The 11,417-nt window shown below is 41.6% G+C and overlaps 1 protein-coding gene across 2 annotated transcripts in view; it reads left to right on the forward strand.

Annotated features, from left to right (window-relative positions):
* Positions 1-6,176: 6,176 nt before the first annotated feature.
* CKAP5 (cytoskeleton associated protein 5) overlaps positions 6,177-11,417 on the forward strand; it is a 112,221-nt gene continuing 106,980 nt past the window's right edge. For both annotated transcript variants that reach the window (XM_029956720.1, XM_029956722.1), the window contains exon 1: positions 6,177-6,254. The gene's annotated coding sequence lies outside the window, so the exon portion shown is untranslated. The remainder of the gene's footprint in view (positions 6,255-11,417) is intronic.

Genomic DNA, 11,417 nt, shown 5'->3' on the forward strand with positions numbered 1-11,417 from the left:
GGAATAATGCTTCCATTAATTCCAGTATCTCTTATTGTGGGCCAAGCCTGACCCCAGAGCTTAGAATCTAGCAACAGCCTCTACCCCTACTCTATGACCCCCCCAAAAAATTAAAGGGAAAGAAAGATTGAAGCTTCTTGTATTTAAATGACAAGAGATCTGAGAATAATTTACAGTGTGTAATTCTTCCAACTTTGGTAAGGGAGATGTGCACCAGAACAGAAACAAGTGGAATAGTTCAAGGACAACTGCCCCCTTGCTCCATCATTGCTTTTTAAAATAACTTTTTAAAATAAGCAATGAAATCCAGCCTAAAGTCTAAGCCTGTATGCCTGTAGAAAGTACCCCTCCCAAAGTCTCAGGTTATGGGCCAGACCATGAACAGTGACCGTTTGAGCTGGCAACTCAGGAAGAACTTTTCAAATGAGAAGAGAAAAATGAATGCTTTGAGCACACACCATTTGCTTCAAAGACTAGGGGATGTTTCTGGGAGACCAAAATTTGGTGAGTCCATTTTGATACCTTGTGACTATGGGAGCCAGTATAATCAGGTATTTGACACTGCCTGAGCCTTAGAGATCCTACTAATCTGTGACTATCCTGTCACTTCAGCAGGAAATGGGAGAGGAGGCTGGGCCTGGTGGCCCAGCGCTTAACAACAATCTGGCTAGGGGAAGATGAGACTTTAGCAACAGTGTTAAGGACTAGTGCCCTGGTTTTGGGTTATGCACATACCTTGGCTTTTACTATCCTGATCTGTAAAATGAAAAGGTTGAGCCAGATGATTGCTAAGGTTATTTATAGCCTGAAACTTGTTTTTATGTACCTTCCAAGAAATCTTAAAGATGAAACAAGAGTTGTCCTTGTCTGGTTCTCTAGATATAAAACCTGAAACTGACGAGTAGGGAGATAGTTGATCAAATTCTAACCAGCTGGACATATTTTTTAAGCTAATTATGGTCAAAATATAGTCACTGCCCTTTCTGTATTGCATGAACAAATGATGGATCCTAAGATAAAAAGTCTCTGGCCCATAGAGAGGTCTCCAAGGTATGAATTGAAGATTTCACCAAACCTCCGCTACAGCAGATAAAGTCAGTGCTACATAAGAACTTAGAAAAGGCATCAACAAGAGCTGAGGGTGCACAAGGTGCTAAATGTAATGCACTGACATTCAAGAAATACAGTAAACTTCAGTTATTTCGACCTATGAACATAATAGTTAGAAATGTAGTTGAGCCATTTTCATGACTAAAATAAACAGTCTATATTATTGTGTCTTTTCTTCATATGTGAAGATGACTCAACTGATTAACGTAATAGGATGTGTGTTTGGGGATGTTTCAGGCAGCCTTTGTTTTGTAACATTCCCTCACTCACCCATTTATTTTCTCTCTAGATCATTCTCCCATTAAGCAATTGGCAGAGGCTAAGCAGCGCTCAGCTTGCGGAACAGAGTCAAGGCTTCAACTCACAATTTTGGACTCCTTGACATGATGTTAAAACAGATCCAGACAGCCTAATTAAGGGTCTGAGCTTAAACCCAAGGCTGAAGTTAGCCCCAAGCTATACAATCTGCCTATTTCGTTCCACAAGACACAGAGAGCCAAGAACTCTCACTTATCTTGTCCTCAGTAGTTTTCCCTCCAGCCCCTAAAAGCCTGTTGACAGCCTGCTAATGAGGGCCCTATCTCTCCCTCTGCCTCCTTCCTCTTTGGTGGAGCTGATGCTTCTGTGGTCAGAGTTCTTGGACAGCCTGAATTTGGAGGACTATGAGAAAATGGGCTATGAGAAAGGGGTTATTCATTCCTTCATTCGCTCAGTACTTATTAAGTGCAACCAGTGAAACTCGGATAGGCTGAGTCAAGGCACAAAAACCCAGAGCCTCTTGAGACCTGTTTTAATGTCACCACTGCTGTCTCCAGGGAATAATGCACTAGGTACCGGGACTGAAAGTTGAAAGGAAGTTAATCACTGAAGCCATTCCTCTTAGGCTGGAAATCTGGATCCACGTTCCATGTTTCTCTCCCAGAAAGCTGATGGAATAAGCATTGTCCCAACCCTAGCAGGCTTTTCAGAAATGGCCAGCACACTTATTCAGCAGTCACAACGTTTGGCATCTGTTTACCGCTTCCAATTGCAATCAAACAGTATTTACCTTGATCTCTAATACCTACAAGGAGTTCACTGCCCTGTTAGTACTTTCTTTATGTAGAACTACTGAGAGGCCCCTGGAATAAAGTAAGCACACATCACTCTAATAAACACATAGCTAAATGGTATTTGGTGATAATCCTGGGCTGCAAAAGATGACTGGCCAAACATTTATTGAACACCTATTATGGAGCAAGGTATTACGTTAGGTTTCTACAAGGCCTTACAGGATCTGCCTCTCCCCACCCTCTGTTACCTATCAGACCTCCTCTCCTACTGCCCTCCTGCCAATTACTCTGCTTTGGCTATACCAGCCTCCCAGTTTCTCTAACCTGAGAGGCGTGCTCCCAACCTACGGTCTTTGTATCACTGTTTCCTCTGGCTGCACTTTCTTCCTCTAGATAAACTCATGGCTAACTCCTTTGCCTTCCTCAAGTCTTTGCTTAAATGTAACCTTCTTAATGAAACCTACTCTGACCACCCTTTATAAAATTTCAGCCTTTCTAACTCTACTTCCCAATCTCTTTTACCATGTTTTACTCTTTTTTCTTTTCCCATTGCACACGTTGCTTAATAACATACTATATAATTTATTTATGTGTTGATTGTCTATGCTTTTTCACTATAATGTGAGTACCATAAGAGAGATGTGTGTGTGTGTGTGTGTGTGTGTATTTTGTGCACTGATTATCCCAAGTGCCTAGAATAGTCCCTGCACATATTAGGTGCTCAATAAATATTTGCTGAATGAACGAACAAATCAGACAGAATCAGACATCTAATGTCTACCTTCCACTACAGCTGCACCTAAACCATATAAGACAAAAAGGGATTTGCCATCTTGTTCTAAAGCTCTCCAGGATCCAGACTCCATACATCCTTTATTGACCAAATTCCAGTTTACCATCTCGCTCTCCTTATAAATGTTATCTTCAATTTATTCCTGATAATATTTAAATAAAGTAAACATACCAATGACTGAAAAAGACTATTTGTATATGTTTCTAACCCATTTCTCAAAGGTTACTGTGACCTTTTCTTTTGCTCTCTTTGGCTCTTTTCTCTTTTCCCTACCGATGGGTCTGTTCTCATGCCCCATCTTTTCACTCTCCACTCTCCCACTCTGTGGTCTCATCTGCTGCTACAATTTCATGTTTTCTACTCTATAGAGGTGATTCCTAATCTTTTCTCACAGTCCTCATCCTGTATTTCCTAGATCTACTTAGAGATTCAGTTTGGATGTCTCATTGTTACCTGAAAGTAAACAGGTCTAAAACTAAATTCCTTGGTTCCTTTTGAGACTGGCTTCTCCTGACTTTCTACTTCCATTTGGGCAATCACCGCCTCCCAATCCCTAGGCTCAACTCCTGGCATGCTCTTTGACTCATCTCTGTAAATGGGTCCCACACCCTCACCTTTGCACCAAGTCATTTGTGAAATCCATTCCTGTTTCTGGAATCTGTCCTCATCATTTCCACTGCTATCACCTCCTGTCAGACTTCTAACTGGGCTTCCAACTCTAACCCATTTTAGATAATCAAGCTAATTAGTTTTCCTAAAGGGAAGTTATGATTTTGTCACTGTCTGGCTCAGAAACCTTTAATCACTCATCACTTACCCAAGTACAAATTCCTTACCTTTAGTATTCAAGACCCTCCAAGAATTGTTCCTTTCTCTGTCAGTCTTTATCCCATTACTTCCCAACATGAACCCTGTTCGAAACCAAACTCACATGTTCAATTGACATGACAATGCACTTTCTTGTTTCTGTGCCCTTGTGCCTTCTTTTCCCACTATTAGAGATTCTCCCCATTTCTATTTTTTTAATTAACTTGTCAGTGGCAAAAAAAAAAAAAAAAAAAAAAAACCCAAAGTTGTTTCCTTCCCTTCCCAGTTCCCCTGTTAGTTTCTTGAAATTTCAGGAATGTTCTAGTCATTTTCAAGCACACACACAAATACATATGCATTTATAACCACATACAATAAAATCATTCCACATATGCTTTTCTTCAATTTGCCTTCTTTTCCATTCAGTTTGTGCATTTTTCTATTCTATGACATATAGCTTAACCACATTCTTTTTAACAGTTGCATAATGTTCTATTGAGTGGGTAAAGTATCTTATGTAACAAGTTCCCTATGAATGGACATGTAATTTATAGGGTTTGGAAGTTTTTGATTTTTGGTTTTTCCCTATCTTAAGGATTGCTGCAGTGAATATCTTTGGGCATTTTTCTTTGCAATACTTGCATAGATCTGAAGAACAAATTCTTAACAGTGGCATTACTGGGCCAGAAATTATACGCACTATACACTTTAACAACTGCTAAGTCATCCTTCTAAAAATTTGAACCAATTTCACTCTTTTAAAAAAATTTTTAAATTTATTTTAGAGTATGACAGAGCACAAGCAGGGGAGGGGCAGAGAGAGAAGGAGACACAGAATCTGAAGTAGGCTCCAGGCTCTGAGCTGTCAGCACAGACGTGGGGCTAGAACTCACAAATGGGAAGCTCACGACCTGAACCACAGTCAGACGCTCAACCAATTGAGCCCCCCAGGCGCCCCAGCACCAATTACACTCTAACCAACAGTGAGTTTGAGTATCTGTTTCTCAGATTCTTGGCCAACCAGTGGTTGTCAAATGTTTTCATCTTTGCCAATTTGATAGATTAAAAAATAATCATTTTATTACTTTTACCCATCCCCTTTCCATTTTTTAGTCAGTTGGTAATTACAAATCTTTGAATCCCAGATTCAAAGTCCATCCCATTTGAGGCACCTGGGTGGCTCAGTTGGTTAAGGGACAGACTCTTGATTTCAGCTCAGGTCATGATCTCACCGTTCATGGGATTGAGCCCTGCACAATCCATGCTGTGCATCAGTACAGAGCCTACTTGGAATTTACTCCCTTCCTCTCCCTTTGCCCCTCCCCTGCTCACGCTCTCTCTTTCAAAATAAAATAAACATTAAAAAAAAAAACTCATTCTTTTCACATATCCTCCCTTAGCAAATGTCTCCCTTCCGTAAGCATCCACAGCTTTTCATGATGTTTTCATACTGCCTTGAATTTTAGTCACGAGCCTGTTTTATTCCTCTGACCAAAGTAGTTTGTAAATTTCTTGGACGTAAGGCCCTTATCTTATTCATAGAAACATAGAATTTAAAAAGAAACAAGACTTTTATTTATTTTTAAGATTTTTTTTAAGTAATCTCTACACGCAATTCGAGGCTCAGTCATAGAACCCTGACATCAACACTTGCACTCTGCACCAACAGAGTGGTGTAGGGAACCCCGGCCCCCCCCCCCCGCCCCGAGCCCCCCGCCGCCGTCAACCTTTTTTTTCCCCCTTAGGATTTTATTTTCAGACCTAAACAAGACTTTTAGAAATCATATTAACCAAGCCTATCGTTTCTATAAATAACAAGCGCTTAAAGCTTTTGCAGAATGCTTACTGCTCAAAGGCCTTTCCTAGACATTCAATTAGCTATATTAAATCCTCACATTAAGCTTGTAAGGGAAACATTGTTACCTCGTTTTGAAGAAACTGAGCTACAAATGTTTAATGAGAAAAGTGGTTTACTTAGAGCAGGTCCAAGACCAGAATCCAGTATCCCGCCTCCATTCGCTGCTCCTTCCACTATATCCCAGAGCCTCTCTTTTCCCTCACGCCCTTGCTGCACTATCAATATTTGCTGAATGAAAGGACTTTTTAAAAAATTGCAGGTGTTGACAGTCGTTTGAATAGCTAAAATTAAATAAAGCAAACATGCTGATGGCCGGGGATGCACAGTTCTCCACACATCTGTCGCCTTCTTTCGGGCGTGTGTGCGGGGTAGGGGTGGGGGTCGCCGGCAATCTTCGCTCTGGGGACCTTCGCCCCACCCGACCAGGCAGAGCCGGTTCCGAAAGAACACGGCTGCGCGCGGCCCCTTTAAAACTGCGGGCGGCGCGTGCCCACAGTCCTTTCAAATAGGCCAATAAACGTGCGATGGGCGGTCCGCCGAGGACCAATAAACAACGAGGACACTGCGGGGTGTGCGGCGGCCCAAGCGGTTTCAAACGGCTTAGAGCAGGCCCCTCGGTTCTGACCCGGCGGAGGTGAGTGGCCCGTGGGCCCGACCCACCCGCCTAGGCTCTTGGGTCCGGGCGTCGCGCGCGCCGAGGGACCTTGAACCCCGGGCGGGGGGCCTCCGCGAACGCGCCCCTCCCTCGCCGCAAGAACCCGGCGGGTCTGAGGCGGCGAAGCGGGGCGGAGGCCGGGGGACCTGCGTCTGGCAAGGCGGGGGGCGTGGGCGCTCGCGTGCTGACGAGGCCGGGATCCGGGTGACCCGAGCGCGTTGTTGGCGGGGTGCGGGCGGCCGCGAATGGGGAATGGGGGCGGCGCAGGGCCGCGCCTGGCGGCTGAGGGTGTTCCGGGACTGGGGCGGGGGCCCTGCGAGCCGGCCCTGCTTCAGTGCCCCTCGCGTAATTGTCAAATGAATGAATGAGTGATTAAGAGTCTAGGAGGGCTGTCGTGGTTGTGACGGGCCCGGTCGTCTGAAGCGTGACAGGGACTGCGGTACCGGGGCCTGCCCGCGCACCTGTGTCCCTGCTGGCTTGCTGCGGTTTTAACAATTCCGATCATACCGCTCCGCCCTTACGCTGGGCTTTCTCTCTCAAAAGGTGTCTGTAGAGTTCTGGTCTCTTTCTAGCTCTGAAGGTTTGGCGGACCTATACAATAGCCAGCAGTGTAGATTAGCTTTAGCAGGCCCTGCTACTTTACGTTGGGGGCTCGGTAAACTAGATTTTTACTTTTTAGCCCTTACCACTCATAAGCTGTTGAGATAGCTACCCTGCAGTGGTGGAAACTGTCAGGCAGGATTTAAATGCATCCTGTTTTGTTTCTGGGATAGAAAATGATGAAAGCCATGTTGCCAGAGTGGCTACTGTGTTAGAAAATATATTCGTATTGATGAATCCTAACAATGAGTTTTTCATTCAGCATCAATAGAGGGTAAAGTGGTTTTTGCAGAACTTGCCCCAAATTTATGCTTGGCTCTAATTCTCACAGGGAACCAAGGCATCAAATCTTGGCCCAGAAATGCTGCCTGTCTTATTTTATGCATAATTATAGTAATTGAAAACTCATTTTTAGAGAGGTGAACTCCTTCTTTCTCCATTTTCATCACCCTGAAAAGTCCTTCTTTGACCTAAAGAGCCAGTATATGAAGCTAAAAATCTTCTGCAACTTTTAAGAAGTCTAAAAGATTTGGACTTTTCTTTAGTGACTGTGATGTTGTTTGTATAAAATTTAATGATACAGAGAAAGGTGAAATCACTTTTTTTGCCAGCATAAATGCAACTTAGTTGGTCAGCTGGTGAGAAAAAAAATTTTTTACACAAGTTTTTGAAGTCTGTTCCACGGAGTAATGGCAAGCAAGGTATTCCATAACAATTAATATACCTTATACTTTATTATTTTTAACATTTTGGTCATCAACTTTGAATTATGAACAGTAATATAGCCTACAACTGACAGCTCAGTGTTAGCAGAGCTTTTTAATTGGAATAAATTTGAGTCCGTTAATATTATGAACGCTGTTCTAGACTTTGGGGAGGCAATTAGAAATAATAAAACATCTTTAACAAGGCGTTAGGATATTGTTTAAAATCTTGATTTGGAATGAAAACTTTTCTTTATTTTGGAGTAAAGCCAGGCTCTCTTACGCTCCTTTGGCTTGATGGAGTCTCATTGATTCATTCAACTCATATTGAGAGAGATGCCTACTGTGTGTTAAACACTGTTCTCGGTTCTGAGTCTACACTAGTGAACCAGAAAAAGACAAAGCTCCTGACATAAAGGAGTTTGACAACTTTATCTCTCCAACAATTTGCTACTGTAATCCCTCTGGCCCAGCTCTGAACTTTGAGCAAAGTAACTCAGATACTTTTATTAGCAGTAGTTAACATTTATTGAATAGTCACTGGGTGCCACGTTTTGTCTTTTTTAATCCTACAGCTTTTTATAGGGAACTGAGTCTTAGAATAGTTAGGCAACTTAATCAAGATCACACAACTGATAGAATCTGAGTTTGAACCCGTGTCAGTCTGTCTCCAGAGCCTTTGCTTTAAAAGGCTGATGGTTGTACTATATGAAGTAATGAGATTGGTTAGGGAGAAATCAGAAGCAATTTTTGGGTAGAATACCCCCCCTCCATTTTTTTTTTTTAATACTTCTAGCAGAGCCATGATTAAATATGAACAGTAAGCATGGTAGTTTTTAGAGGGAGGATGGGGCAGTTCAAAATACAGTATTTACTGGACTGCTGTGACTTTGGGGGAGACTCTCAGGGAGCATAAAATTGAGATCTTCATCTAATTATCATTGCTAGATTCCTGGTGGTTAGTGTTGGAGTGGTTTTGAGATTCCTAAATGGGCTTTGTATTTTTACCCCTGGAGTTCAGAACATGTGAGCTCCTCGGGGCAGTTGCCCTGTTTACTTGAGATCTCTCAGGCACGTTACGCTTATTCTTTTTGGCCTTTGCATTTGCTCTTTTCTTTATACACTGGTTCCACTCAGGTCTCAACTCAAATGTCATCTCCTTACAGAGGCATTTTCTAAGCTCCAATTAGAGTAGCTGCCTTGGTCACTTTTGCCTTGCTTTCATTTTTTGTCCACCTCATAGCATTTATTGCTATCTGATAGGTCATTTATTGTTTGCTTGTGTATTGTCTGATTTCCTCATAGAAATGAAAGCAGAGCACAGATTTTTTTTTCTTCTTCCATCTTTGAGGTTACCTCAATGCCTCAATCAATACTTGGAACAAAAAAGGTGTTCAAAACGTATTTGTTGAACAAAATTGGCCAAAATTCATAGTCTTCTCTATGTGATAAATAAAGACAGTATATAACTAAAGCTGGCTGTATTACTGTGTCTTTGGCTGGGAGTAAGATGTCAGCAGGCTAATTTGGAAAATCGTCAACGAAAAAAACTGGAAAAGTGATAGTTTTATGTTTGTATCGACGGGGAGGAAAAGTAGGTTTCAGTTCCCCACTCCTGCCTTTGTTGTTGTTGTTGTTATTATTTAAGATTTTATTTTATTTTATTAAGTAGGCTTCACACCCAACGTGAGGATTGAACTCATGGCTCTGAGATCAAGAGTCACGTGCTCCACTGAGCCCTCCATGTTGTTTTTGTTTAATTTAAAAAACTTCCTATGGAAGTTTTTGGGGGTATTGGTCAAGTATATTTTAGGATGTTCCTCTACTGGACTTTATCTGATGTTTTTCTTATGATGAGACTGGGCTTGCGGGTTTGGGGGAGGATGTGATCGCAGAGAGGAAGTGCCATTTTCATCATATTTTAAGGGTTCACACTACCAGCATGATTTATGACTGTTGATACTGACTTTGATCACCTGGCTGAGGTAATATCTGTCAGGTTACTCCACTATAAAGTTACTTTTTTCCCCATTCCATTCTGTCCTCTTTGGAAGAAAGTAACTGTGCTGCCCACACTTAAGGAATGAAGAGTTCTCCCTGGTCTTTGGGGTTGGGCACCTGCATAATTTATTTGGAATTCTTCTGCATGGGAATTTTGTCTCTCTTTCCTCATTTATTAATTAGGCAAGTATTTACTTATATCAGTGTGGAATGAAGGATATCTGTTTTGTACTTTGAGTCATATTCCAGTACTACTTTATTGCTGACATTATTCTAACTTTGTCCTTTGGGATCTCATTCAGTTGGCTCCTGTGCTGTGCCCCTTTAACATACTGACATTAGTATGTGTATGGGTTCTTGTTTGGTTTTTTTTTTTAATTTCATTATTTTTTAGCACTCTCTTCCTTTTCAGCACTACTAGATGCTCTAGGTTCATCTTGCATATTTCTTGTCACAGTGCTAAAATCAGCTATTTCTCCAAGGAGCTCTGGTTCTTTTACTGGAGAATGGTCTAAGAAACCAAGATGTGGGCACTAAGTATTCTCATTGCTGCCAGGGTTTTGTTTCTGTTAGGTCGTCTCAGCTAACAGAGCAAAGAGTTTTATGCTAACTCTTGTATACAGACGTGTGTAAATATTTCTGTGTGTCATGATCTGTAACAATATTAAGTTAAACATGAGTTCTTACTGATATCTCCAGTTCTAATCCATTATTCATAGACCATTCTAGCCTTCTCTGCTTGCTCATCTATGAATTTCCACAGAAGAAACCTTGCTTCTACCATCCATTTACTTAATTGACCAGTTCTAATATACATGTATAACAGTATTAGAATTGTTAATTCCTATTCTCACAGGAAAACAACTTTATCAGCTACAGTACAGTACTTATGTGCATTTCCTTTTGCATTCAGCCTTAAAAATTCCATTAGTTGCCAAAGTTATCTAGGTCTACACCTTTTCCCTAGCCCCTTCAGTGAGGTTATTTTAACACATTTGTAGTACAGTCAGATTCTCTCGTCACAGACTGCATTCTTTTCTGTTTCCCCAGCCTCCTAAATGACTTTTTAATAAAATTTTATTTATTTATTTTGAGAAAGACAGGGTGTGGGGAGAGAGAGAATCCCAAGCAGGCTCCATGCTGTCCATGTAGAGCCTGATGCGGGGCTCAGATCTCATCATCTGAACCGTGAGATCATGACCTGGGCTGAATCAAGAGTCAGACGCTTAACTGAGTAAGCCACCCAGGAACCCCCCTTAATTACTTTTTTAAATTAGCATACATTAAAGTTCACTCTTGATGTTGTTATATTCTTTAGGTTTTGACAAATGCATGATGTTACTTATCTACCATCATAAGAACAGTTTGATTGCCCTAAAAAAATCCCCTGTGCTTTACCTGTTCGTTCTCTCCTCACTTCCCCATCTCTGGGCAACTACTGATCTTTTTATCAGTTCCATAGCTTTGCTTCTTCCAGAATGTTATCTAATTGGGATCATACATTATGTGCTCTTTTCAGACCGGTTTCTTTGACTTAGCAGTATAGATTTAAAGTTCTTCCATATCTTTCTGTAGCTTGATAGCTCACAACCATTGTGTGGTTGTGTCCATTCACCTGTTGAAGGATAGCTTGATCATTTCCAATTTTTGACAATTATGGGCAAAGCTGCTATAAACATTTGTGTGCAGATTTTGTGTAGATACACATTTTTTTTCCATAATATTTTATTGTCAAATTGTTTTCCATATAACACCCAGTGCTCTTCCGCTCAAGTGCCCTCCACCATCACCACCACCTGTCTTCCCCCCTCCCCCCTCCCCCCCAACCCTCAGTTCA

The sequence above is a fragment of the Suricata suricatta genome, chromosome 11, assembly GCF_006229205.1.
Source record: "Suricata suricatta isolate VVHF042 chromosome 11, meerkat_22Aug2017_6uvM2_HiC, whole genome shotgun sequence".
Taxonomy (NCBI): domain Eukaryota; kingdom Metazoa; phylum Chordata; class Mammalia; order Carnivora; family Herpestidae; genus Suricata; species Suricata suricatta.